Source organism: Scylla paramamosain, chromosome 9 (genome assembly GCF_035594125.1).
Source record: "Scylla paramamosain isolate STU-SP2022 chromosome 9, ASM3559412v1, whole genome shotgun sequence".
Lineage (NCBI taxonomy): Eukaryota > Metazoa > Arthropoda > Malacostraca > Decapoda > Portunidae > Scylla > Scylla paramamosain.
Genome location: NC_087159.1, coordinates 21,187,501 through 21,213,357, shown reverse-complemented (window position 1 = coordinate 21,213,357; position 25,857 = coordinate 21,187,501). Strand labels below are relative to the sequence as shown.

The window sequence follows — 25,857 nt, the reverse complement described above, 5'->3', positions numbered from 1 at the left end:
GTGCAGTCTTTCCACCCCTTGTCATTAAAGATTCACCACTCCCATATAAGCCTACAGGGGAACTTGAACAGGAACAACCTAATTTGTTTCCGGTTTGTGCCGTGACCCAAGCACAAGCTGCCCAGAACAATCCCATTGCTGCTCAGTCTTTGCTAAAACCTCCGAATCCTCCAGCTCAAGAGAACCTAAATCAATTGTTCACTGCTTAAGTTCTCTCAGTGGCCCAAAAAGAGGATGAATCATTAATCAAATTTCACTCCCAAGTCATTCCTAAGGATCAGATCATTCACTACCCATCATTTTACTACTAGGGTGACATCCTTATGAGAGTGTATAAACCACCTAAACTTAATGACAATTCAGCATAGGCTGAAGTCCAGGAGTCTTGAGAACACCTGTGAAAGAGATCGCTTATGAAAACGTTGCTGGACACTTAGGTATCACGAAAACCTGTGATAAAACATTAAATAATTTTAACTGGCTAGCTCTATGGAAGGATGTAGCCTCATTTGTTAATTCATGTCATACGTGTCAAGTTGCAGATAAACCTAATCAAATAATCCCTCCTTACCCCCAACCTAATCAAATAATCCCTCCTTACCCCCTACAACCTTTACAAGTTCCTTCAAAACCATTTCAGAAAATAATCATTGATGTTGTAGGGCCCTTAACAAAAACCAAGAAGAGTAACTAATACATCCTAACTGTACTTGACCCAACTAGTATGTATCCTGAGGCTTTCCCTATTAAGAACATCAATGCTAAAACTATTGTGTCTAAACTCACCCACATGTTTACCACCTATGGCATTCCTCAGGAAATACAGCAACCGGGGAACAAACTTCATGAGTGATCTCTTCTGGGATGTCTTAATTGAACTTGGTATTACGCAGACTCTAGCAACTGCTTACCATCCAGAGTCCTAGGGTGTGCTAGAAAGGTGTCATCAAACCCTAAAATCAATGTTACAAAAGTTTTGTTACGAACAGGACCAGGAATGGGACAAGGCCCTTCATGTTGTTTGCTATTAGAGAAACGCCTAACAAGACCCTGGGTGTCTCTCCTTTTAAATTATTACTTGGTAGGAAAGTGAGGGGACCCCTACAATTTGTTAAGGACAAGCTACTTGACTCCACTGTCCATAGGCTTGTCACAGTCACCCACTATTTGGATAACTTAAAATCCACCATTCATAAAGTCTGCTCATTTGCCCACTCTAATCTCCAGCAAACACAACATCGGATGAAAGCTCATTTTGATAGAGCCACTCAAGTAAAAACTTTCAAAGAGGGTGACCAAGTCCTCACCTTTTTACCTATTCCTGGTTCCCCCTTACAAGTTAAATATCTCGGTCCATATGACATCCTCAAGAAAGTAAGTGATACAAATTATATAATTAAGACTCCTGATCATCATAAGTCTTCATAATTGATTCATGTTAACTTGCTCAAATTATACAAGCACCAAATACCTGCACCAGACACTCCAACTGCAGTGTTACCTGTTCCTAGTGCATCAAATATAATCACAGAAACTATGCAAGTAGACTCAGACACAATCCAAGATATACAAGACACTTCCAGTAATGCATATATACTTGAACATTTAAACAATAACCTCAGTCACCTATCTTCCTCACAAGCACAAGACAATTTCACTTGTGGAGCAACATCAAGATATTTTTCAAAACCACCCACAACAGTGCTCCTTGATGTCTCATGATGTGCACTTCACCTATCTGCCAAGTTCCTTACCATCTACATTCTCAGAAATGAGAGCTGATGAGGAAAGAGGTTGATTACCTACTCACACAAGAGTTGACTGCATCTAGTCACCCACCTTGGGCTTCACCGTGCATACTCATCCCCAAAGATCATCAACTACACTTCTGCTCGGACTACAGACGAGTGAATGCTGTCACAGTGCCAGATGCCTATCCTTTACCATGAATAGATGATCTCCTTGATGAGGTGGAACAATCCAAATTTGTAACTAAGATTGACCTCTTAAAAGGCTACTATCAAATACCACTCACTAAGCAAGCTCAGGAAATTTCAGCCTTCATTACCCCCTCTGGCCTTTTTCACTAGTTGGTGGCTCCATCTGAGATGAAAAATTGCCCAGCCACCTTTCAGAGGGCCATGAATCACCTCGTCCAAAACCTAGTCAGAGTGTCGGTGTATTTAGATGATTTTCATATCATCATATCCACCAACTTGCTGTAATGTTCCACAGACTGCAGGAGGCATAGCTGACGGTAAAATTGGCCAAAACTGCATTCAACAGGGCAACAGTCACCTACTTTGGGCACCAGGTGGGGGGCATGGCTGTGTCCATCCCAGAGCCACCAACATGTCTGCCGTATTGGAGTTCCTGGTGCCAGCCTCCAAGAGAGAGATACGACTCTTCCTCAGGATGGCAAGTCTCAGCAATTCAAAAGTTTGAATGCTACCTGCACGCCAGCGTCAAGCTCCTGCAGGTATTCACTGACCACAATCCTCTGACATTCCTACAGCAAAACAAGTTTACCAACCAGCGTCTTCTCTGGTGGTCACTTCTCCAGCCTTATGACGTGACCATCCAACACACAAAAGACTCTGAAAATATCATCGCCAACGCTCTCTTGTGAATTCACCTCTGATGCTGACGAGGGTCTCTCCAATTTTCCTTCCGTCTCCACCGTCACCAAGGTTCTTGTTGCCAGGTGTCGATGTCCTCAAGGGGGGAGGTATTACGGCCCTCATATTTGCCTCATCAACCAGTGATCTCTCCAACTAACCATCGGCTTTGAATACCATCTCGACCACACCATGGCGATATCATAAAGTTGAAGCTTTGGAAACATGTCTAGACTCATGTCTCGATCAAGCTAACTGAGCTGACAACTGACTTCCACCTTGTCAGTCTCACTTGCTTCTCACAGTTGAAACCATCCTCCCTCCTGCTGCCTGGCTTACATTACATTGACATGAGTTAAAAGAAGACGTGACGAACATGAACACAAACACTCACACTAACACTCTTCATTACATACATGCCTGAGCTACTTATATTTGTGTTTTATTTTGGTCGTATATTTGTTTTCCTTTATTGTTTATTATTTGGTATATGTTACATTCACTTTATTGCTTATTAACTTGTATATGTTTTGTCAGCTTTGGTTTCCTTTATTGCTTAATAGCTTGTATATGTGATGTTAACTGTACATACTTACATACATACATATACTGTACATACCCAAGCGGGATCACTGTGTCCTAGATAAGTTCCATACACTATGCCCGCTTCAGGTAGTGGATATTTAGTTTAATAATGATTGTAAGGGGGGAGGTATTACGGCCCTCGTATTTGCCTCGTCAACCAAAGATCTCTCCAACTAACCATCGGCTAGTTCCGCTATTTTAACTTTCAGTTTTATGGGTTTTTATTTTATTCATCCTCTGACTGCCTTACTGATTTTATTGACCCTGGCGTTCTCATTGACCATGTTAGTTTTCTTATCTCTTGACCCCTATTCACATCTTTTGCTGCTCCGCTGTGGAGATGTTGAATTAAATCCAGGCCCTGTTAGATCACGTCGTCATACATGTAGGGTCTTGTACTCCAACATCAGAGGTCTCTTTGCCAACCTTAAGGACGTTTCTGTTGTCAGCCAATGTCATGACGTGATCATCTGCGCAGAGACTCTCGTTTCTGACTACCGACATGACTCCGAACTCATGATTCCCGGGTTCAGCAAGCCGCTTTTCATTCGTCGCAGTGTAGCTAAAAGGAGACGTGGCATGTCGGTTCACATTCGCGAAGGCTTCTCAGCTCATCGGAAAACGAAATACGAGTGTACCTGTCATGAAACTGTCGTCATTCGTGTATGTGCGCAGCTCCAGAATTTTTACATCCTTGGCTCTTACCGAAACCATGACAGTGACGATACTATCTTTGACTGCTTGTTAATGGCAATGGCAATGATTCAAGATGAGGACCGAAAGGCAGCCTTTGTTTTTGCTGGTGATTATAATGCCCATCACCGTGAATGGCTTGAATCAGTTTCTCCAACTGACTCCCATGGTCGTGCTGCTCTTGATTTTGCGAATGTCTCTGGATGTTCTCAGTTAGTTGTGGGTCCAACACATCTGGCTGGCAATCGGCTTGATCTTGTCTTTACCGACGTACCAGAGACAGTCAAGGTAACCACTATGGCACCTCTTGGCACATCAGATCACTCTGTGATTAGTATTCAACTTAACTTGAGACAAAATATTCCTGCATACACAGTCACCAAAGAGGTCTTCTTGAAGGGGCGCGTTAATTGGAGCTCTGTCAGAGAAGACGTTTCTCGTATTCGTCTAGGACCGGTCTTGAGCAACCCTGATCCTGTCTCAGCAATGAATGAGGAACTGAAGCGTATTATCTCTCGGAGGGTTCCTGTAAAGAAAGTTTCTTTGCGCTCCAACGACAAGGCCTGGTTCAACATTGATTGTCGTACTGCTAGAGACACTAAGCAAGCGGCTTATCGCAGGTGGTCACACTTAAGGACACGTGAAACTTGGGATGTGTACACTGTTGCCAGAGCTTCCTGTGCGGCAGTCTACAGGACTGCTGAGAGCGAATATTTTACCTCTGCGAAAGAAAAACTATCCACTGCATCTGACCCGCACAAGTGGTGGTCCACGCTGAAGTCAGTTGTCTTTGGTTTGCGACCATCTCTCCCTGCTCTGCTTTCTGATACTGGACAGCTGATCACAAGTCCAAAAGGCAAAGCTGATCTGCTGATGAAACACTTTGACTCCAAGCTCTGTCGAGCTCCAGCCCCCACCAGCGAGTTGCCTCCCGCCATGCCAGTCTTGACAAAACTGGCTTTTAGGTCTAAGGAAGTCATGAGACTACTTTTAGCACTCGACTCCCATGGCGGCACGGATCCGCTTGGGATGTTTCCTATGTTTCTGAAGGAAACAGCTGCAGTTCTTGCTCCCAAACTGAGTGCAGTCTTCAGACGCCTAATCCTGACCGGTAGTTTCCCCATGTGCTGGAGAAATGCGAACATCACAGCGATCCCTAAAGGCTCTCCATCATCTGATGCCAGCAACTATAGACCAATCTCTATCACGCCGTTACTTTCTAAGATCTTTGAACATGTTATTTCTGGTCGTCTCTCTCGTTACTTTGAACACTCTCATTTGATACCAGCTAATCAGTTTGCTTATCAGAAGAACCTAGGGACTACGGATACGCTACTCACTATCTCTCATAAGATTCAGCAAGCTCTTGACTGTGGGCATGAAGCCAGGGTAGTCCAACTTGATTTCTCTGCAGCTTTTGACCGAGTCAACCATGCCGGTCTTCTCAGGAAGCTGCAATCTTTTGGTGTCGGTGGCCCGGTACTGTCCATCTTGACTCAATTTTTGACCCACCGCACCCACCGTGTGTGCGTTGATGGTTGCTACAGTGACTGGTACAGCGTCCACTCAGGTGTTCCCCAGGGTAGCGTACTGGGACCTCTGCTGTTCAATGTCTACACTTCCGATCTACTACAAATCACTAGCAATCCTATTTACGGATATGCAGATGATGTGACACTTGTTGCTACTGTTGAGTCACCGAATTCACGTCTTGATGTTAGTACATCCCTGAATGAGGATCTCAGACGTATATCTGACTGGTGTCGCACCTGGAACATGAAACTGAATGCATCAAAATCAAAATGCTTGTGTATTTCACGCTCTCGCACGCTAAATCCCCTTCACGGCCCTCTGCTTGTTGATGGCGCGCCTCTGACAGTATGTGATGAGCTTGATATTTTGGGTGTCAGATTCGACTCAAAACTGTCTTTTGAACGGCACATCAGGCGTCTTGTCAGTTCTGCCCCGCAAAAGCTTGGCGTTGTGAGGAAGGCTTACCGGATTTTTGGTGACCAGTCTATCTCTGCCAGCTGCTTCCGGTGTTTTATTCTTCCACTGCTGGAGTATTGTGCTCCTGTGTGGTCTTCCGCAGCTGTGTCCCACCTCCGTCTCATTGACAGAGTTGTCTCCTCCGCTAGGTTCCTCTGTGGTGGCGAAGCAGCTTGGGATCTTGGTCACCGACGCAATGTCGGCAGTGTCTGCATGCTATATAAGATCCATGCCAACCAGCTTCACCCGCTGAATGCCTCCATCCCAAATGCATTTGTGCCCACCAGAAACACTTGACTTGCGTCAAATTCACATGCGCGCTGCTTACAGCAGGTTAGGTGTCACACCAGTCAGTTTCAGCGAAGCTTTGTTCCTTGTGCTATAAGACTTTGGAACATGCTTGACGAGGGCACATGCACTGCGAGTGATGTGCAAAAATTCAAGTCTGCTTCGAACAAAATCTTGAAGAGTCTAGTCAATTAAACTCTGGTTGCTTTTGCAGCTATACTGGTGATAAATTATGTAACTATACCTGTGATTTTATACCATCAAGTTTTAAGTAGTTATACTACATTTACTCGTGTTGTCTGACATATATTAAATAAGTCAGAATTGTTGATTTTTTTTGTTGAATGTTTTTGTGAGTTTTAATAATTCTCAGTTCGTTGAGGCGTTCTTTATAATTGTTTAACCTATTTTCTCCTCCTGCTCTGATTTCATCCTACTATTGTGCTAATTGCTTTTCCTTTCTTCTTTCTACGGTCAAGGTGGGTGGGGGTTGTCATCTGGCAACTTATAGCGCTTGCGCTCGTCCCACTCTGCCTTCTCCGTTATGTTTAATAATAATAATAATAATGTAAGTTTTATTTCTTACTCGTTTCACTACCTTATGCTGCAAGAAAGGGTACAACACACCCCTAGTCAACCAACTTCCACCCATGCTTGTAACAATATATATATATATATATATATATATATATATATATATATATATATATATATATATATATATATATATATATATATATATATATATATATATATATATATATATATATATATATATATATATATATATATATATATATATTGTGATGATCTGCACAAATAGTGTAGAGTGAAGAAGGAAGATGAGAAGAAAGAGAGAAAGAGAGAACGAGAGAGGAAGAGGGAGCGAAAGAGAGCAAGATGAGAGAAGCAGAGGCCTGAGGCGTGATAAGTACCTGTCCATCTCCCACATGTTTACTTTAAAACTCTGAGCATATAGTTACTTCCCTTCCATAATTAAATTTCTTTATTCCCTTTTGTCTCCTTATGCTGAGTTACCCATATTATATAGTTGAGGAGTTTGTCTTGCCCACAGAGTAATCAGAATCCACCCAGCCTTTGTAGTCTGCTTACAGTCATTTTTCAAAGATACCAGTCTCTGTGGGGGAAGTTAGTATGTAGTGAGAGCAAGGCAGGTGGCTGTGATTCACTGGCCTGTCCCTTCTCCTACCCCTCCCCCCACCTTTGTCCTTTCTCATGCAACTCACCCACACCAGGGACCATGGGGTGGTGAAGCTGTCTTGTTTGTCAGTCAGGTTTCTGTTCACACGGGGAAGACATGGTCTCATGGGGACCTAGTACTGGCACAGAGTTGGGATATATTTATGTATAGGAGAGGGCACCCATTAGTTAGTATTGTATGAGTTAGCAGCAGCCTCACCCCTGTTGATTTAAGTAGCTAACACACCCGTCACAGGGATTTGACTGTGTGGTGCCAGTTACCATATTTGCCAGCATATTAAATGTACCTCTGCATAAGACACATCCCATTTTATAAGAATTTTTTGTGAAAAAAATTTTTCATCATAAATTTATTAGAAAAAATTATAGGGTGTGTGTGTGTGTGTGTGTGTGTGTGTGTGTGTGTGTGTGTGTGTGTGTGTGTGTGTGTGTGTGTGTGTGTGTGTGTGTGTGTGTGTGTGTGTGTGTGTGTGTGTGTGTGTGTGTTCATTTTTTATATGAGGGCCACTGGCCAAGTTATAATAATAAAAAGAAAGGCCCACTTAATGTCAGTTCCCATAGAGATGTCAGATAGAATAATAATAATAAAAAAAGGAGAATGAGTGTCTTGAAACCTTCCTCTTGAAAGAGTTCAAGTCATAGGAAGGAGAAAATGCAAAAGCAGGCAGGGAGTCCCAGAGTTTACCAGAGAAAGGGATGAATGACTGAGAATACTAGTTAACTCTTGCATTAAAAGTGGTCAGAATAAGGATGAGAGAAAGAAGAAAGTCTTGTGCCATGAGGCTGCAGGAGGTGAGAAATGCAGTTGGCAAGATCAGGAGAGCAATTAGCTTGTAAATACTGGTAGAAAATAGCAAAAGATGCAATATTGTGGTGATGAGAAAGAGGCTGAAGACAGCCAGTTTTGAGGAGAGAAGATGATAAAATTCCACCCTGTTTAAATTGCGGTATGAGTGGAGCCCCCCCACCAAACACGTGATGCAAACTCCAGATAAGGACAGATAAGGCCCCAGTACAGGATTAGCAGCTGGTTGGGGGTGAGAAAAACTGGCAGAGACAACACAGAAGACCTAACTTTACAGAAACTGTTTTAGCCAGAGATGGGATATGAAATTTCCAGTTTAGATTATAAGTGAAGGGCAGACTGAAGATATTCAGTATAAAAGAGAGGGACAGTTGAGTGTCATTGAAGAAGACATAGATATCTGGAAGCTTGTGTCAAGTTTATTGATGAAGGAATTGAGTTTTGAGGCATTGAACATTACTGTTAATAGACACTGGAGAAGAATAGTTACCGTCTACCACAGCAGCAATAGAATGGTCCCACGGAAAACTTAAGATGAAGTAACAGAAAGAAGGATAGAAGCCAAAAGTTTGGAAATCAATGCTTTGTGCAAGATTCTATCAAAAGCTTTTGATATGTCTAAGGTCACAGCAAGTTTCACAAAAATCCTTAAAGAGTATATGTTTTGTCCTCACATCTGATATAATGCAGCGCTGTGGTTGTCCAGTACTACCATCATACCTAAAACTGTGTGTGTGTGTATTTACCTAGTTGTATTGTGCAGGGCATGAGCCAAAACTCATTTTATCCTGTCTCCATAACCATATTTATCCACTTTCTCTTTAAACATGTGTACACTGTTTGCCACAAACACCTCTTCCTTCAAATCATTCCAGACTTTAATAATTCAATATGAGAAGCTGTATTTCTTGATGTCACTCGAATATCCACTCTTCTTTATTTTCTTCCCATGCCACCCTTGTCCGTCTCTCTCCCTCGTTCATCTGTGGTACCAAGTCATTTCTGCCTATTCATTCTATATTGTTTAATAATCTGTACATTGTTATCAAATCTCCTCTTTCTCTTCTCTCTTATAGTGTCAGTAATCCAATTTCTTCAAGTTTTTCTACATAGCTTAAGTCTTTTAATTCTGGTACCATCTTTGTTGCTATCCAGATCACAGAAAAATGACCCTAAATGGATGACTGCTAGGTTAAAGCATTATATAGGGCATAAGAGAAGTATATATAAGAGATTAAGGGCAGGTGAAGAAGTTTTAAGGTCACAATATAAAGAATTAGTTAGAACAGTCAGGAAGTTAACGACAAAAGCTAAGGCAATTATGAATTAAAGGTAGCCAGCCAGGCAAAGACGAACCCCAAGGGATTTTATCAGGTATACAGGACAAAGAATAAGGATACAATAGGTCCATTAAAGGCAGCAGATGGGGAGCTGGTTAGTTCTGGGGAGGAGATTAGTAAACTTCTGAATGAGTATTTTTTAACTGTCTTCACCCAGGAAAACATGCAGGATATGCCAGATAGTGAACAGGTGTCTAGAGCAGATGAGAATGAGAAGCTGACAGATACTTCCATAACTAGGGAGATAGTGGAACTGGAGATAGATAGGCTAAAAAAGTTCAAGACACCAGGACCAGATGAAATATATCCCAGAGTACTTAAGGAATGCAAAGAGATTATTAGTGAGCCGTTAGTTTCTGTCTTTAGGAAATCACTGGAGTTGGGTGAGGTACCAGTAATGTGGAGGCAGGCTAATGTAGTACCCATCTTTAAGAAAGGAGATAAAACTTTAGTGTCTAACTATAGACCTGTCAGCTTAACTTCAGTTGTAGGTAAAATATTAGTCAATAATAGCAAGGAACATTAGGGAACATTTAGACAAACATAACTTGATAAATCAGTCACAGCATGGCTACACGAAAGGGAAGTCTTGCCTGACAAACTTGTTAAGTTTTTACAGTAAAGTGTACGAGGCAGTAGATAATGGTGATAGTTATGATATCTTATATCTGGACTTTAGTAAGGCATTTGACAAGGTACCCCATCAAAGGCTCCTGAGAAAGGTTAGGGCACATGGGATAGATGGGAAAGTGTTAGGCTGGATAGGGTCATGGCTTAGTGACAGGCAACAAAGAGTTGTAATAAACGGCTCGAAATCTGAGTGGGGTCATGTAATTAGTGGGGTGCCACAGGGATCAGTATTAGGGCCATTGTTATTTCTAATATATATCAATGACTTGGATAGTGGAATTAGTAGTGATGTTAGTAAATTTGCAGATGACACAAAGATAGGTAGATTAATTAGGTCAGAATTGGATGCCATCGCCTTGCAGGCAGATTAAGATAGAATGAATGAATGGACAGATAGATGGCAAATGCAATTTAATATCAATAAATGCAAAGTACTTAGCGTAGGTAGAGGAAACCCACACAGTAGGTACACATTAAACAACCAAACTCTGGTAGGTACAGGGTATGAAAAAGATTTAGGAGTTATAGTTAGCTCTGAACTACGTCTAGGGAAACAATGCATAGAAGCCAGAAACAGGATAAATAGTGTAGTAGGATTCATTTTTAGGAGTGTTAAAAGTAGAAGGCCGGAAGTAATATTAAAGTTATACTTGGCACTGGTCAGACCTCATCTAGACTACGCGGTGCAGTTCTGGTCCCCACATTACAGGAAAGATATAGGTCTATTAGAATCAGTACAGAGGAGAATGACTTAAAGGATACAGGGGATGAGGAGTATTCCTTACGAGGCGAGATTGAAGTTGTTAAATTTACATTCTTTAGAAAGACGTAGGTTAAGAGGGGACCTGATAGAAGTCTTTCAGTGGTATAAGGGTTATAACAAGGTGGATGTAGGCAAAATTCTTAGGATCAGCAACCGGTAGAACAAGAAATAATGGGTTCAAGCTTGAAAAATTTAGGTTTAGGAAGGAGAAAGGAAAAAATTGGTTCTCAAATAGAGTGGTGGATGAGTGGAACGGACTCAATAATCAAGTTGTTAGTGCTAGGACACTAGAGAGCTTTAAGAGAAGATTAGACGGGTTTATGGATGGGGATAATAGATGGAAATAGGTAGGTATATTTCATACAGGGACTGCCACGTGTAAGCCTGGTCGCTTCTTGCAGCTTCCCTTATTTCTTATGTTCTTATGTTCTTATCCTTTATATCCTTTCCTGTTTCCATATTTCTCTTTTTCTATGTGGAGCCCAAACTACTCCTGCATATTCCAATTTAGGTCGTATCATGCTTGTTATAATTATTTTCATAATTTCTTTATATAAATAGTTATACCCCACCCTAATGTTTGTTAACAAGCTATATGTAGAGCCAAATATTCCATTTATGTGCCTTTCAGGTGATATGTGTGTTCTGGATCATTACTCCCAAGTCTTTTCTTCATTACTTTTATTATTTGTTATTATGTTATTAATTCTCTTCCCATTTTGTAATTCCATGAAGGTCTCCTTACTTTTTCCTATTTCCAACACATGGGGTTTTCTGGCATTAAATTCTAGTTTCCATCTTTGGCTTCATGCATGTATTTTGTCAATATCTTTTGTAACTCCTTGCAGTCATTTTCATCCTTTATTATTTTCATTATTTTTGCATCATCAGCAAAAAGGTTTATATTAATTATTTAGATCCTCTGTCATATCATTTACATATATTTGAAACATAATAGGTGCCAACACAGATCCTTGTGGTACCCCACTTGTCACTTCACGCCAACTTGAATTAGTGTCTCTGATTACTGCTCTAATTTCCTTGTAAATAATCTTACATCCATCTCAATGTTGCTCCCTTTAGTCCTCCTTCATTCTCTAACTTTCACATACGATTGTTGTGAGGAACTTTATCAAATGCTTTCTTGAGATCCAGGTATACCGCATCAAATCATCTGTCCTTCTCTTGTACCCTATCTATTACTCTCATACAAAAGCTCAGTAGATTTGTGACACAGGATCTCCCTTTCCTTTGCATCCAACTTAATATTTTGCTTTTTAATCCTCCTACATTTTCCAATTTTCACAGTAGGCTCATGTGTGGTACACTGTCATATACTTTTTGTATATCCAGATATACAGCATCCACCCATCCATCTTTCTCTTGCACCACATCTATCATTCTTGTATAAAGACTCAGCAGATTTGTAACACATGATCTTTTTTTTTCTAAATCCCAATTGTTTATCTGTAATTACCTAATTTTCTTCCAAATACTGCACCTATTTGTTTTTTATTACAATTTCGCAGAGCTTACCTATGACACTAGTTAATGATACTGGTCAGTAATTTTGTTACTCCATTTTATCACCTTCATAGATGGGTCATTATATTGGCTCTTTTCCTTTCTTCAGGCACTTTTCCTTTGTTTAACAAACTATTTACATTCCAGACTGGCTCTTCCAGTTGGTCTCTACATTCTTTCAATATCCACCCTGACACACCATCTGGTCCCATTGCTTTTCTAACATCTAAGTCAGTCAACAGCTTGTAGATTTCATACTTTTCCACCTTAATTTCATGTAATCCTTCAAGTGACACTCCACCTGTAGGAGCTACAAAATCTGTTTCCCTTTTAAATATGGATTTAAAACTCTCATTCATAATGTTGCTCATCTCCTCGTCATCTTCATATGCCCTCCCACCTCTTTTTAATTTAACAATACTGTCTCTATGTTTCATTTTACCATTTACGTATCTATAATAAAGCTTTGGTTCCTTCTTACATCTATTCACTATATCCTTTTCAAAATTTCTTACTTCTCTTCTTATCCTAAAATATTAATTTCTTGCTTGTTTATATTTTTCTCTATTTCCTTCATTGTACTGCTTCTTTACCTTCTTCCATGAACAGTCCATTTGTGTGTGTGTGTGTGTGTGTGTGTGTGTGTGTGTGTGTGTGTGTGTGTGTATTTACCTAGTTGTAACATAAAGGAAATAATAGTAGTTGCCTTCTGTTCTTGCACTCTTTCCAAACTTCACCACACTACATATAAAAAAAGCATTTGACAGGGTACCACACATGAACTTACTGTGGAAACTGGAAAATGTAGGAGGATTAAAAAGCAAAATATTAAGTTGGATGCAAGACTATTTGAAGGACAGACAAATGAGGACAATAATCAGAGATAATACTTCAAGCTGGAGTGAGGTAACAAGTGGAGTACCACAAGGATCTGTATTAGCATCAATTATGTTTCAGATATAAATAAATGATATGCAGGAAGAATGAAATAGCCACATTAATATGTTAGCTGATGATGTAAAGTTGCTAAGAGTTATAAAGAGCCAGGAGGATTGTAAGGAGCTACAGATAGATTTGGATAAAATTTATGCCTGAAGTCTTAAGTGGAAACTTGAATTTAATCCCAAGAAATGTGATGGAGATGGAAAAAGTGCAAGGAGACCTACACGGAACTATAAAATGGGGGAAGATAAGATAATGAAAAGTAATAAAGAAAAGGATTTGGGGGTGATTATCCAGGACACATTGTCACCAGAGAAACATGTAAGTAGGATTTTTGGTTCCAAATATAGGATGTTAAGTAACATTAGAGTGGCTTTTAACTACATGGACATGGATATGATGAAAAAAAATAATTACAACCATGATACATCCCAAATTAAAGTATGCTTCAGTCATATGGTCTCCACACAGGAAGAAGAATGTGAGGAAACTGGAAAGAATATGGAGGACAGCAATGAAGATGGTGCCAGAATTGAAGGAAAAGACTTATGAAGAGCAATTGGAAGAAATGAAATTAATAAAACTGGAAGAGAGAAGAGAAAGGGGAGACTTGATAACAATGTACAAATTAATAAACTACATGGAAAAGATAGACCAACAAGTTTTGGAGATGCATATAAATGAGGGAACAAGATGTATAAGAGGACATACAAAAAAGATGAAGAGTAAAGAGTGCTGCATCATACCAGATGTGAGAACAAAACACACTCTTTTAGGGATTTTGGTGAAACTTTTGCTGTTGGTGAAACTTTTGCTATTACCTTAGACATATCAAAAGGCTATGACAGAGTGGCACAAGGCATTGATTTCCAAACTACCATCCTACTGCTCTCTGTAACTTCATCTTAAGCTTCCTTTCTAAACATTCTATTGCTGCTGTGGTAGATAGTTCTTCTTCAAAGTCTATTAGCAGTGGTGTTCCTCAGGATTTTGTCCTGTCACCCACTCTCTTCCTCTTATTCATCATTGATCTTCTAAACCAAACTTCTTGTCCTATCCACTCCTACACTGATACCACCCTGCACTTTTTCACATCTTTCTGTAGACACCCAACCCTTTAGGATGTAAACAGCTCACAGAGAGAAGGCACAGAATGCCTGACTTCTGATCTCTCTAAAATTTCTGATTGGGGTAGAGCAAACTTACTAATGTTCAATGCCTCAAAAACTCAATTCTTCCATCTATCAACTCAACACAAGCTTCCAAATATCTATCCCCTCTTCCTCAATGATACTCAAACTGTCCCCCCTCTTCTACAATAAACATCCTTGGTCTGTCCTTCACTTATAATCTAAACAGGAAATTTCACATCTCATCTCTAGCTAAAACAGGTTCTATGAAGTTGGCATTCTGTCATCTTTGCCAGTTTTTCTCACCCTCCACCAGCTGCTAGCTCTGTACAGGGGCCTTATCTGTCCATGTATGGAGTTTGCTTCATGTGTGTTGGGGGAAGGGGAGGTTTGATGCATATACTCTTTTGGCCAGAGTGGAATAGAAAAATTTTTTGTTTCATCAACTCTTCTCCTCTGACTGTATTCTGCCTCTTTCTTGTCATCTCAGTATTGCATCTCTTGCTATCTTCTACCAGTCTTTTCACGCTAACTGCTCTTCTGATCTTGCTAACTGCATGCCTCTCCTTGTCCTGCAGCCTCACGGCACAAAACTTTCTTCTTTCTCTCATCCCTATTCTGTCCACCTCTCTAATGCAAGAGTATTCACAATCACTCATCCCTTTCTCTGGTAAACTCTGGAACTCCCTGCTTGCTTCTGTATTTCCTCCTTCCTATGACTTGAACTCTTTCAAGAGGGAGGTTTAAAGACACTTATCCTATGATTTTTTTTATTATTCTATCTGACATCTCTATGGGAACTGGTATGAAGTGGGCCTTTCTCTTTTAATTAGAAATTTTTGTTGCCCTCGGCCAGTGGCCCTCACATATAAACAACACACACATACATATAGTATAATTTTTTTCAATAAACTTATGATGAAACATAATAACATTAACATTTTTTCCACAAATTTTTTTTGTAAACTAGGGGTGTGTCTTATGTAGAGGTGTGTTTAATATGCTGGCAAACACAGTATTTTCTTTGTTATCTATATAGTATTACCATTACTTTAATTGTAACCTTTCTTTATAATATATTTATTATTTGATAATATGTAAACTTTTGCCATCCATGGTGCTGGTGGCAGTCAGTTCTGTCAGAGTGATGTTGGCAGTGCTCGGGTATGTGGCATGTTCGATTGACAGTCTTGCCACTGAATAGAGCCATATGTAAATCTTGTAAATACACAGAAACACTAGTGACCTGGCATTTCCACATCCCTGCTAATTCTTACTGAACTAAATATAAAAAAAAACAGAACCAGAGAGAGAAGACTACCATTACTGAGTACAGCACTGACAACTTTGTCTGAGTCAACTTCAATGATTTACCATAACAGAGTGACAAACCATCATTAAATATCCATAAGCTCAGTGACTTCACAAGTTATAGCTAATACCAGCAGGAAAGCATTCTTCATAGACACATCTCTTATAAAGGTCAAACGAAGTGGTTCATAAACGAAGTGGTTCATGGTTTTAATAATGAACAGCACACTAATGAAAGATGCTACATCTTTGCCAAAATAGGCGGATGTGACACAGCTATCTGCCTTCAAAAGTTTTTTTTTTTTTATGTAGGAAGGACACTGGCCAGGGACAACAAAAATCCAATTAAAAAAAAATGCCCACTGAAATGCCAGTTCCATAAAAGGGGCAAAGCAGTAGTCAAAAATTGATGGATAAGTGTCCTGAAATCTCCTTCTTGAAGGAATTCAAGTCATAGGAAGGTGGAAATACAGAAGCAAGCAGGGAGTTCCAGAGTTTACCAGAGAAAGGGATGAACTCTTGCATCAGAGAGGTGGACAGAAAAGGGGTGAGAGAAAGAAGAAAGTCTTGTGCAGCGAGGCCGCGGGAGGAGGGAAGGCATGCAGTTAGCAAGATCAGAAGATCAGTTAGCGTGAAAATAGCGGTAGAAGACAGCTAGAAATGCAACATTGGAGTGGTGAGAGAGAGGCTGAAGACGGTCAGTTAGAGGAGAGGAGTTGATGAGATAAAAAGCTTTTGATTCCACCCTGTCTAGAAGAGCAGTATGAGTGGAACCCCCCCAGACATGTGAAGCATACTCCATACATGGACGGATAAGGCCCTTGTACAGAGTTAGCAGCTGGGGGAATGAGACGTCTCAGAACGTCTAACTTCAAAGAAGCTGTTTTTGCTAGAGATGAGATGTGAAGTTTCCAGTTCAGATTATAAGTAAAGGACAGACCAAGGATGTTCAGTGTAGAAGAGGGAGACAATTGAGTGTCACTGAAGAAGAGGCGATAGTTGTCTGGAAGGTTGTGTTGAGCTGATAGATGGAGGAATTGAGTTTTTGAGGCATTGAGCAATACCAAGTTTGCTCTGCCCCAATCAGAAATTTTAGAAAGATCAAAAGTCAAGCATTCTGTGGCTTCCCTACGTGAAATGTTTACCTCCTGAAGGGTTGGATGTCTATGAAAAGATGTGGAAAAGTGCAGGGTGGTATCATCAGCGTAGGAGTGGATAGGACAAGAAGTTTGGTTTAGATCATTAATGAATAATAAGAAGAGAGTGGGTGACAGGACAGAACCCTGAGGAATACCACTGTTAATAGATTTAGGAGAAGAACAGTGACCGTCTACCACAGCAGCAATAGAACAGTCAGAAAGGAAACTTGAGATGAAGTTACAGAGAGAAGGATAGAAGCCATAGGAGGATAGTTTAGAAATCAAAGCTTTGTGCCAGACTCTATCAAAAGCTTTTGATATGTCCAAGGCAACAGCAAAAGTTTCACCAAAATCTCTAAATGAGGATGACCAAGACTCAGTAAGGAATGCCAGAAGTTCACCAGTAGAGCGGCCCTGACAGAACCCATGCTGGCGATCAGATAGAAGGTTGTGAAGTAATAGATGTTTAAGAATCTTTCTGTTGAGGATAGATTAATAAACTTTAGATAAGCAGGAAATTAAAGCAATAGGATGGTAGTTTGAGGGATTAGAACGGTCACCCTTTTTAGGAACAGGCTGAATGTAGGCAAACTTCCAGCAAGAAGGGAAGGTAGATGTTGACAGACAGAGTTGAAAGAGTTTGACTAGGCAAGGTGCAAGCATGGGGGCACAGTTTCGGAGAACAATAGGAGGGACCCCATCAGGTCCATAAGCCTTCTGAGGGTTTAGACCAGCAAGGGCATGGAAAACATCATGGCAAAGAATTTTAATAGGTAGCATGAATTAGTCAGAGGGTGGAGGAGAGGGGGGAACAAGCCCTGAGTCGTCCAAGGTAGAGTTTATAGCAAAGGTTTGAGCGAAGAGTTCAGCTTTAGAAATAGATGTGATAGCAATAGTGCCATCTGGTTGAAATAAAGGAGGGAAAGAAGAAGAAGCAAAGTTATTGAAGATATTTTTGGCCAGATGCCAGAAGTCACGAGGGGAGTTAGATCTTGAAAGGTTTTGACACTTTCTGTTAATGAAGGAGTTTTTGGCTAGTTTGAGAACAGACTTGGCATGGTTCCAGGCAGAAATATAAAGTGCATGAGATTCTGATGATGGAAGGCTTAAGTACCTTTTGTGGGCCACCTCTCTATCATGTATAGCATGAGAACAAGCTGTGTTAAACCAAGGTTTGGAAGGTCTAGGTCGAGAAAAACAGTGAGGAATGTACGCCTCCGTGCCAGACACTATCACCTCTGTTATGTTCTCAACACACAAAGACAGGTCTCTGACATGGAAGCAGAAGTCATTCCAAGGAAAATCAGCAAAATACCTCCTCAGGTTCCCCCAACTAGCAGAGGCAAAATGCCAGAGGCACCTTCGCTTAGGGGGATCCTGAGGAGGGATTAGAGCGATAGGACAAGATACAGATATGAGATTGTGATTGGAGGAGCCCAACGGAGAAGAAAGGGTGACAGCATAAGCAGAAGGATTAGAGGTCAGGAAAAGGTCAAGAATGTTGGGCGTATCTCCAAGATGGTCAGGAATACGAGTAGGGTGTTGCACTAATTGCTCTAGGTTGTGGAGGACAGCAAAGTTGAAGGCTAGTTCACCAGGATGGTCAGTGAAGGGAGAGGAAAGCCAAAGCTGGTGGTGAACACTGAACTGAACTGGATGTTAATCTCTAATACCCTACATTAGAATCTTGAAAGAAAAGGAAGAATTCCACTAGTAATTCTGTTACAGAGGAAGGGCATGGATCACAATCCCTTGACACACTATCTACAGTAGAAAGATGACTTTGCCTGGTAGAAAGAGAAATTATTATAAAATATGAATTTTTTGAGCACCAGCATCATTCAGTGGAAGTTAATAATAAAATCAGTGAAAAATGTGAATGGTTTAATTAAATTTACATCTTATGCTTGCCTTGCAGTGTCTTTCACTGGCCAATGTAAATGATATTCCATTGTTGTACACCAGTGGTTCCAGTTAATTAATGGAGTAAGTTGCTTTACATTTCAGTACTATGAGAATTTTATATGTCATTTATGTGCCTTACTTTATATTTGGTTTATAAAATTGTGCATATTTCCACTTCAGTGTTTAACTGGTGTACGTCTACTGATATTTCAACACTAAGAGAACTCAAAATATTATGTTTGTGCCAAGTCTTCATGTTTCATAATCAGTTCATGAAACTGAGATTTGATTTTTTTACTGAAGAATGTCATTATGTTTTAGTTATATGGGAATTTGAAATACTATGTACATTTCATATCTTTATATCTATACATATGTATAGTTTATGAAACTGTATATCAAAGTCAGTAGCTAACTAGATCTATTTTGTTCATTTCAGTATTATGAACATTTCTGAAAATTTCATGTCATGTTTTTTAATTTTTTACCTAGTTTTTGGAACTGTGTAAGTTTATTTCAATAAGTTGATAATTTTCCTAATTTTTTTTCACTCCTTTTGAAGAACATGTTTATTAAAATGTTTTATACCTATATTATTTGTTTCATTAATTCCAATCAAAGTAAATACAAGATTTCTAAAGTAAAATGTATTTCTATCTACATATTTACCCATAATTATCAATTATTGCTTAACCCTCATTCACACAGCCAGCTTACACAAATGTATCACAGCTATGTGATCTGGGAATGAAAGAAATATATGAATTAGGTAACCCTTTTATTTTTCTTTCTGTGAACTGATCCCATCTTCTTTGTGCCTGTGCAACCAGCTACAGGTATGTTGCTGTAACCCCAATCCTTCAGTTATCTCTCCTAGAGAGGATCATAGAGGTGAGGGAAGCAAGGCAACTCTGATATAATTAATAATTTTGGGTAAATATGCAGATAAAAATAGATTTTACTTTAAAAATCTTATTTGTTGTTACATATACAAATACCCACAATTACCAATCATTACTAAATAGAATTGTATGTAATGGAACCTTGGTTTCTGAACACCTCCATTTTTTAACAAACTGGTTTTCAAACAAAATTTTGAACTAATTATTGCTTCAGTTGCAGTACCATAATTTGGTTCTAGAACAAAGTTACTTGATTTCAAATATTAAAAGTCATAGCAAAAATTGCCACTTATTACTAATCTACAGTTTCTATAAATACTTACTTCATTTTTACATATTTGGAGGAGAGACACACAGAAAGTATGTCACTAATTCATTCTTTGAAATAAGGTAGATGTGATCCTATTGAAAAGTTTTTGGCGTTCAGGAGTTATCCCAAGCCACCTGTGGCTCTCTTGATGACCCACAACACCATCATTACTACACAACTGCATTTTTCCAGTAGCTTTTCCCAGTAGCAAGATATCTAAGTGTTATGATCACCTTCATTTTAGCAGTAAGCTTCTCTGTGTCCCTCTGTAAGGATTCCCTCACTAGATCGATCTAAACAGTATCTTCTGATGAGTTCTGTGTCACTAAGTTCATTCAATACACCCTTTCTGGATAAATAATTTGTGAGCTGGAGATGTTGTGAAGCAGTCATCTTGACTGTGGGAGTGTCTGTCATAAGCTGCTAAGACAGGGTAGACTGGTGTCTGGGAACAGATTAATTCATTTTACATTGATTCCTATGGGGAAAATAGTTTCGGTTTTCAAACATTTCGGATTTTGAATGGCATTCAGGAACAAATTAAGTTCAAGAACCGAGGTTCCACTGTACAGGAGGAAGAATGACCCCACCTACATGTTCTTTTTGCTCCTTCAGATCCAAGGACAGCATCCACTTTCCCTCAGCCATAGACTCTTAAGATTGCTCAATGGGGTCACCACCTAGTAGTGATTGAGAATCAATCCTATCCACTCCTACGCTGATGATACCACTCTGCACTTTTCCATGTCTTTTCACAGACGTCCAACCCTTCAGGAAGTAAACATTTCACGCAGGGAAGCCACAGAACGCTTGACTTCTGATCTTTCTAAAATTTCTGATTGGGGCAGAGCAAACTTGGTATTGTTCAATGCCTCAAAAACTCAATTCCTCCATCTATCAACTCAACACAACCTTCCAGACAACTATCCCCTCTTCTTCAGTGACACTCAATTGTCTCCCTCTTCTACACTGAACATCCTTGGTCTGTCCTTTACTTATAATCTGAACTGGAAACTTCACATCTCATCTCTAGCTAAAACAGCTTCTATGAAGTTAGGCGTTATGAGATGTTTCTGCCAGTTTTTCTCACCCTCCCAGCTGCTAACTCTGTACAAGGGCCTTATCTGTCCATGTATGGAGTATGCTTCACATGTCTGGGGGGCTTCCACTCATACTGCTCTTCTAGACAGGGTGGAATCAAAAGCTTTTTGTCTCTTCAACTCCTCTCTTCTAACCGACTGTCTTCAGCCTCTCTCTCATCGTCGCAATGTTGCATCTCTAGCTGTCTTCTACTGCTATTTTCATGCTAACTGCTCTTCTGATCTTACTAACTGCATGTCTCCCCTCCTCCTGTGGCCTCCCTGCACAAGACCTTCTTTCTTTCACCCCTATTCTCTCCACCTCTCTGATGCAAGAGTTAACCAGTATTCTCAATCATTCATCCCTTTCTCTGGTAAACTCTGGAACTCCTTGCCTGCTTCTGTATTTCCACCTTCCTATGACTTGAATTCCTTCATGAGGAAGGTTTCAAGACACTTATCCTTCAACTTTTGACTACCACTTTGGACCCTTTTCTGGGGCTGGCATCTCAGTGGGCATTTTTTTTTATTGGACTTTTGTTGCCCTTGGCCAGTGTCCCCCCTAAAAAAAAAAAAAAAAAAAAAAACAGTCACCTTGGGCATGGGGAGGATGCGAGCATAGAACCTGACCTGGCTGCCTATCACTGGTTCTATGACAGACTCCCTTAGCATCTGCTTCACCACAAGTGTCACGTTGTGTAATTCTCTGAACCTACCTTATAAGTTGAAAACTCCACTAGGGAACTCAAAAGAGGACGATCCACTACAAAGGAAAGAACAAACCCATAACAAAGAATTTTTGCCACCCAAACCCCTGCTCCAATTCTCCCCAACTCCCACCAGTGTCATTGTAGACAAAATCCTACCTGCAATGGCACCTGTGCATTCTTCTTAGCAGGATTCCCTACAGCTTCATGGTGGAATCCTTGTGACCAAAAGGACCACTGTGATGACGTAGGCTTAGGAGTGGGAGGGGATGGATCTGGGGAAGAGGAAACCAGCATAAATTCTCAGGACTGATGGGTACTACCAAGTTCACTCACAGCTCAAGAACTGGCATCATGCCCCAAAGATGCCAGCCCAAGTGCACTTTGAAGAACTAGGGTCCAATAGGAGGACTCCTGTTCCCTCTGCTCCACTGCAGCAGATCACCAAAAGAAAATGACCAACAGGAGAGACTATCAGCTGCTTCCTCTCCCAGTCACCATAAGTACCAGGCAAAAAATTCACCAGAGACTGCCTCCATAACATTAACATCTTGAAATGGAGGAGCTCAGAAGACTGCATAACATCTAAATTTGCCTTGGCAAGTGCATTCATGCAGTGCAAAACCTGATGCAAACCATCTAAGGTGAGGCTTGCAAACACCCCCAGAACATGATCTATCTCTGATGTAGTATCTAAAAGACCATTCAAAATTCCTTTAATTTTGTTAACCAGATGCCAGGGAATATTCACTGAAAGATTCTTATCCTCCAGCAGGTGACACAGCCTTTCATTGAGAGGAGCCCAACTTGACTTCCTTTCCAGTGTTCAATTCCTTTGCCCTGAAGCCATACTTTCTGGACAAAGAAAATTTGGCTAAAGTTGGATGGAGGATCCTCTGAGAACATTCCACCTGTTCCCTGCAGACCTTTAGAGACAGGGAAGAATGAGCAACACCAAGGGAGTAGGGCCTTGCCATGGAGTCCCAGAGGTGCACTTGATCCTGGTTTGAAAAGTGGAGGTATGAGACATGGGCCCAGGCAGCTCCAGAAACTTCTTCACTCTAGCAATCAGGTCTCAGAAGGGGGTGGAATCTTCTCCTAGAGAAGTACTGTCCTCCCTAAGGCTACAAGATGGTGCAGAGTCCTCTCCAATAGGATTGTGGTCCTCTCTAAAGTCCCCTTCTTCACACAACCCATCATCCACCTCCTCTAGGAACAAGGGATGGCCTGTGCCTACAGCCGGACTCTCTGCTGCAGCACAGGGGCCCAACCCAACTTCCTCTTGTAAGGGTATAACCTGAGAACACATCCCACCCAATGCCATAACTCCAGGGAGTTATGTAAACCTGCCCCCATCCAACTACAGCAGCCTTCACAGAGGCACCTGCATACTACCTGTACCCAAAGGCAAGGTCACAACAGGGCTAGAGGAGACCATCAAAATACCTGGGAGTGATGCAGAACACTGACCTGCCACCCCAACCCTATTAACCTCCTCTGACGAGCTTGGATCAGAGGAAGCCTCAGCTCCACTCACCTCCATTGCCATAGGCAGCCAGAACCCTGACAAAGGCAAACCAGAAGCAGGGGGAAAGCAAAGCTGCTGACAACTAGGCTGATGTAGCCTCAGATGCCATACCAAACTCAAAAGCTTCAAACCTACGAGACCATGAAGGATCAGAACACAAAAATTCTCCGTGGTGCCTCTTCCGAGCTGCACCTCCAGATGACTTAGAATGCTTCTTCATACTAGAATCCTGTCGCTGAAGATCAACATAAGCCTGAAACTGGCTATTAGACAGGTGGCTATACTCTTTGCACTGAAATTTGGCAGTGCAAGTTGGTATAAGAAACAAAGCAAATATGCCTCTAATTTCTCCCCAGACAGAGACCTGCTGCACTTCAAGTTTCTTGTGCAGCATGGTAACACATGAGGAGAGTTAAAAAAAATAAATAAATAAATAAATAAAAAATTAAATAGGAGAGAGAGAGAGAGAGAGAGAGAGAGAGAGAGAGAGAGAGAGAGAGAGAGAGAGAGGAGAGAGAGAGAGAGAGAGAGAGAGAGAGAGAGAGAGAGAGAGAGAGAGGAAGGAGAGAGAGAGGAGAGAGAGAGAGAGAGAGAGAGAGAGAGAGAGAGAGAGAGAGAGAGAGAGAGAGAGAGAGAGAGAGAGAGAGAGAGAGAGAGAGAGAGAGAGAGAGAGAGAGAGAGAGAGAGAGAGAGAGAGAGAGAGAGAGAGAGAGAGAGCAAAGTGTGGGCAGCAAAAAGATGCAAGGGTGCTAACCAGCAGAACACAGAAATAAACTAGGGACTTGGTGGTGGTGGACTAACACATTTCCACAGTGCTTGTGCACCAGTAGTGAAGGGATTTCCTCTCCAGTAGACTGTCCATTTTCATGCTGAATGGGGAGTAAGGTTCCTGGAACAATCTTGAAAGATGTGTAACTTTGCTTTACTGTGCTGGGTGGGAGGATTTAGGCATATGTAATTACATATGTATAAGTAATTACATATATATATGTAATTACATATATTGCATATAGTATATGTAATAACTCCACTATTCAGCAAGTAATGTATGGAGCAGCTATCACACTGGAATATCTTGCTAAACAGATTAAAATCTATCTTTTTCATCTCTCTTATGAAATACAGTGCTGTGATTAGCTCAAGTAATAATTCATTTTTATCAATGACTGAGCCATTACCTTCAAATAATGACCTAATTGGCACACATGCATGTACAAGTACTGGCCAGTTTATACCCATCACTGTCACAAGAACATCATGAAACAAAGCTGATAAATCTTTAATAATTGGCAGCATTACCATAAGTTTCCAAGGATAATATTTACTTTTGTTCATTAACACACTGCAGTGGTTCCTCAAGTTGTGAGTGACTCTAGTTGTGCATTATTTGTGTTACAAATAAAGCTAAAAAAAACATGCACCAGATCATAAACAAATACTCAAGTTATGAGTGATGTGTACATGATTGTACAATCATTTTTGCCCAATTCCAGGAAGACTCACATTACAGATAAAAACTGGCTCAACATACGAGCACTCTGTCACAACCTGTGAAAACCTGTATGAACAGGCTTAAGGGCTTAAGCCACTTTTGTTTTCCACCAGGCTGCAGGCAATAAAGAAAGAGATGCCCAGTTACTCTTGCTCTCACTCACTTTCAGTCAGCACTGTGCTCTCATAGAGGAAATAGCTGCACAGTAATACCCTCTTTCACATGCATATTTCAATATGTTCTTTTGTCTTTTAAGTGAAGTTCACTTTATTTACATAAGTCATGATGTTGCCCAAGAAGCTGGCTGCTAAGGATGATGTTAGTATGAAGAGTCTTCGAAGAACATGATTACCATAGAGACTAAAAGGATCATAGAAAAACATAATTGAGGCATACATATTGTTGAGTTTGCAAGACTATATGGCTGCTTGATATGTCTTTATTATTTATTATATTTCACTAATTGGCCTTTGATATCATTTAGCACTGCTATTTGTTAGGAAAATAAATTTTATTCTACATAAAATAGTTTAATTTTCATATTAGTACTTATGGAATGTTGAACATATTAATAAGATTTCCATTATTTTCTACAGGAAAATTTCCTTTGGGTTATTAACTACCTTTATAAGTGGCTTTCTGGAACAAATCAAATTTACATCCTGCATCACACTACAATTCAAATATCTGGGTGTCACATTGATGTAGCTCAATTAACTGGAGCAAGAGCAAGTGAGTTTTGTTCTGGAGTATCCCTGAACACTGGCCACATCAAACTGTTTGGCAATGAATTACATCACATATCAGGAAAAAAAAAAATGTAAAATTACTGCAATACACCCCAGCAAAGGACATGTTTTATTTGTTGATATCCTATGTATACATACTTCACCTTTCCATACCTTATAGTTTCTTTATATATATTGTTTTCTATTTGCTTCATATAACACAAAAAT

At 40.3% G+C, this 25,857-nt stretch overlaps 1 protein-coding gene and 1 long non-coding RNA gene across 8 annotated transcripts in view; one reads left to right on the top strand and one right to left on the bottom strand.

Annotated features, from left to right (window-relative positions):
• LOC135103713 (N-acetylglucosamine-6-sulfatase-like) overlaps positions 1-25,857 on the bottom strand; it is a 150,928-nt gene that overhangs the window by 89,344 nt on the left and 35,727 nt on the right. For 5 of the 7 annotated variants that reach the window (XM_064010330.1, XM_064010333.1, XM_064010332.1 and 2 more), the window contains one exon: positions 22,041-22,156. The exons of the other annotated variants lie outside the window; for them this stretch is intronic. The gene's annotated coding sequence lies outside the window, so the exon portion shown is untranslated. The remainder of the gene's footprint in view (positions 1-22,040; positions 22,157-25,857) is intronic. 7 annotated transcript variants of the gene reach the window in all.
• On the top strand, positions 7,101-19,424 carry LOC135103712 (uncharacterized). Its single transcript, XR_010270172.1, has 3 exons — positions 7,101-8,431; positions 13,585-13,719; positions 13,870-19,424. It is a non-coding gene; the product is annotated as an uncharacterized LOC135103712 (long non-coding RNA).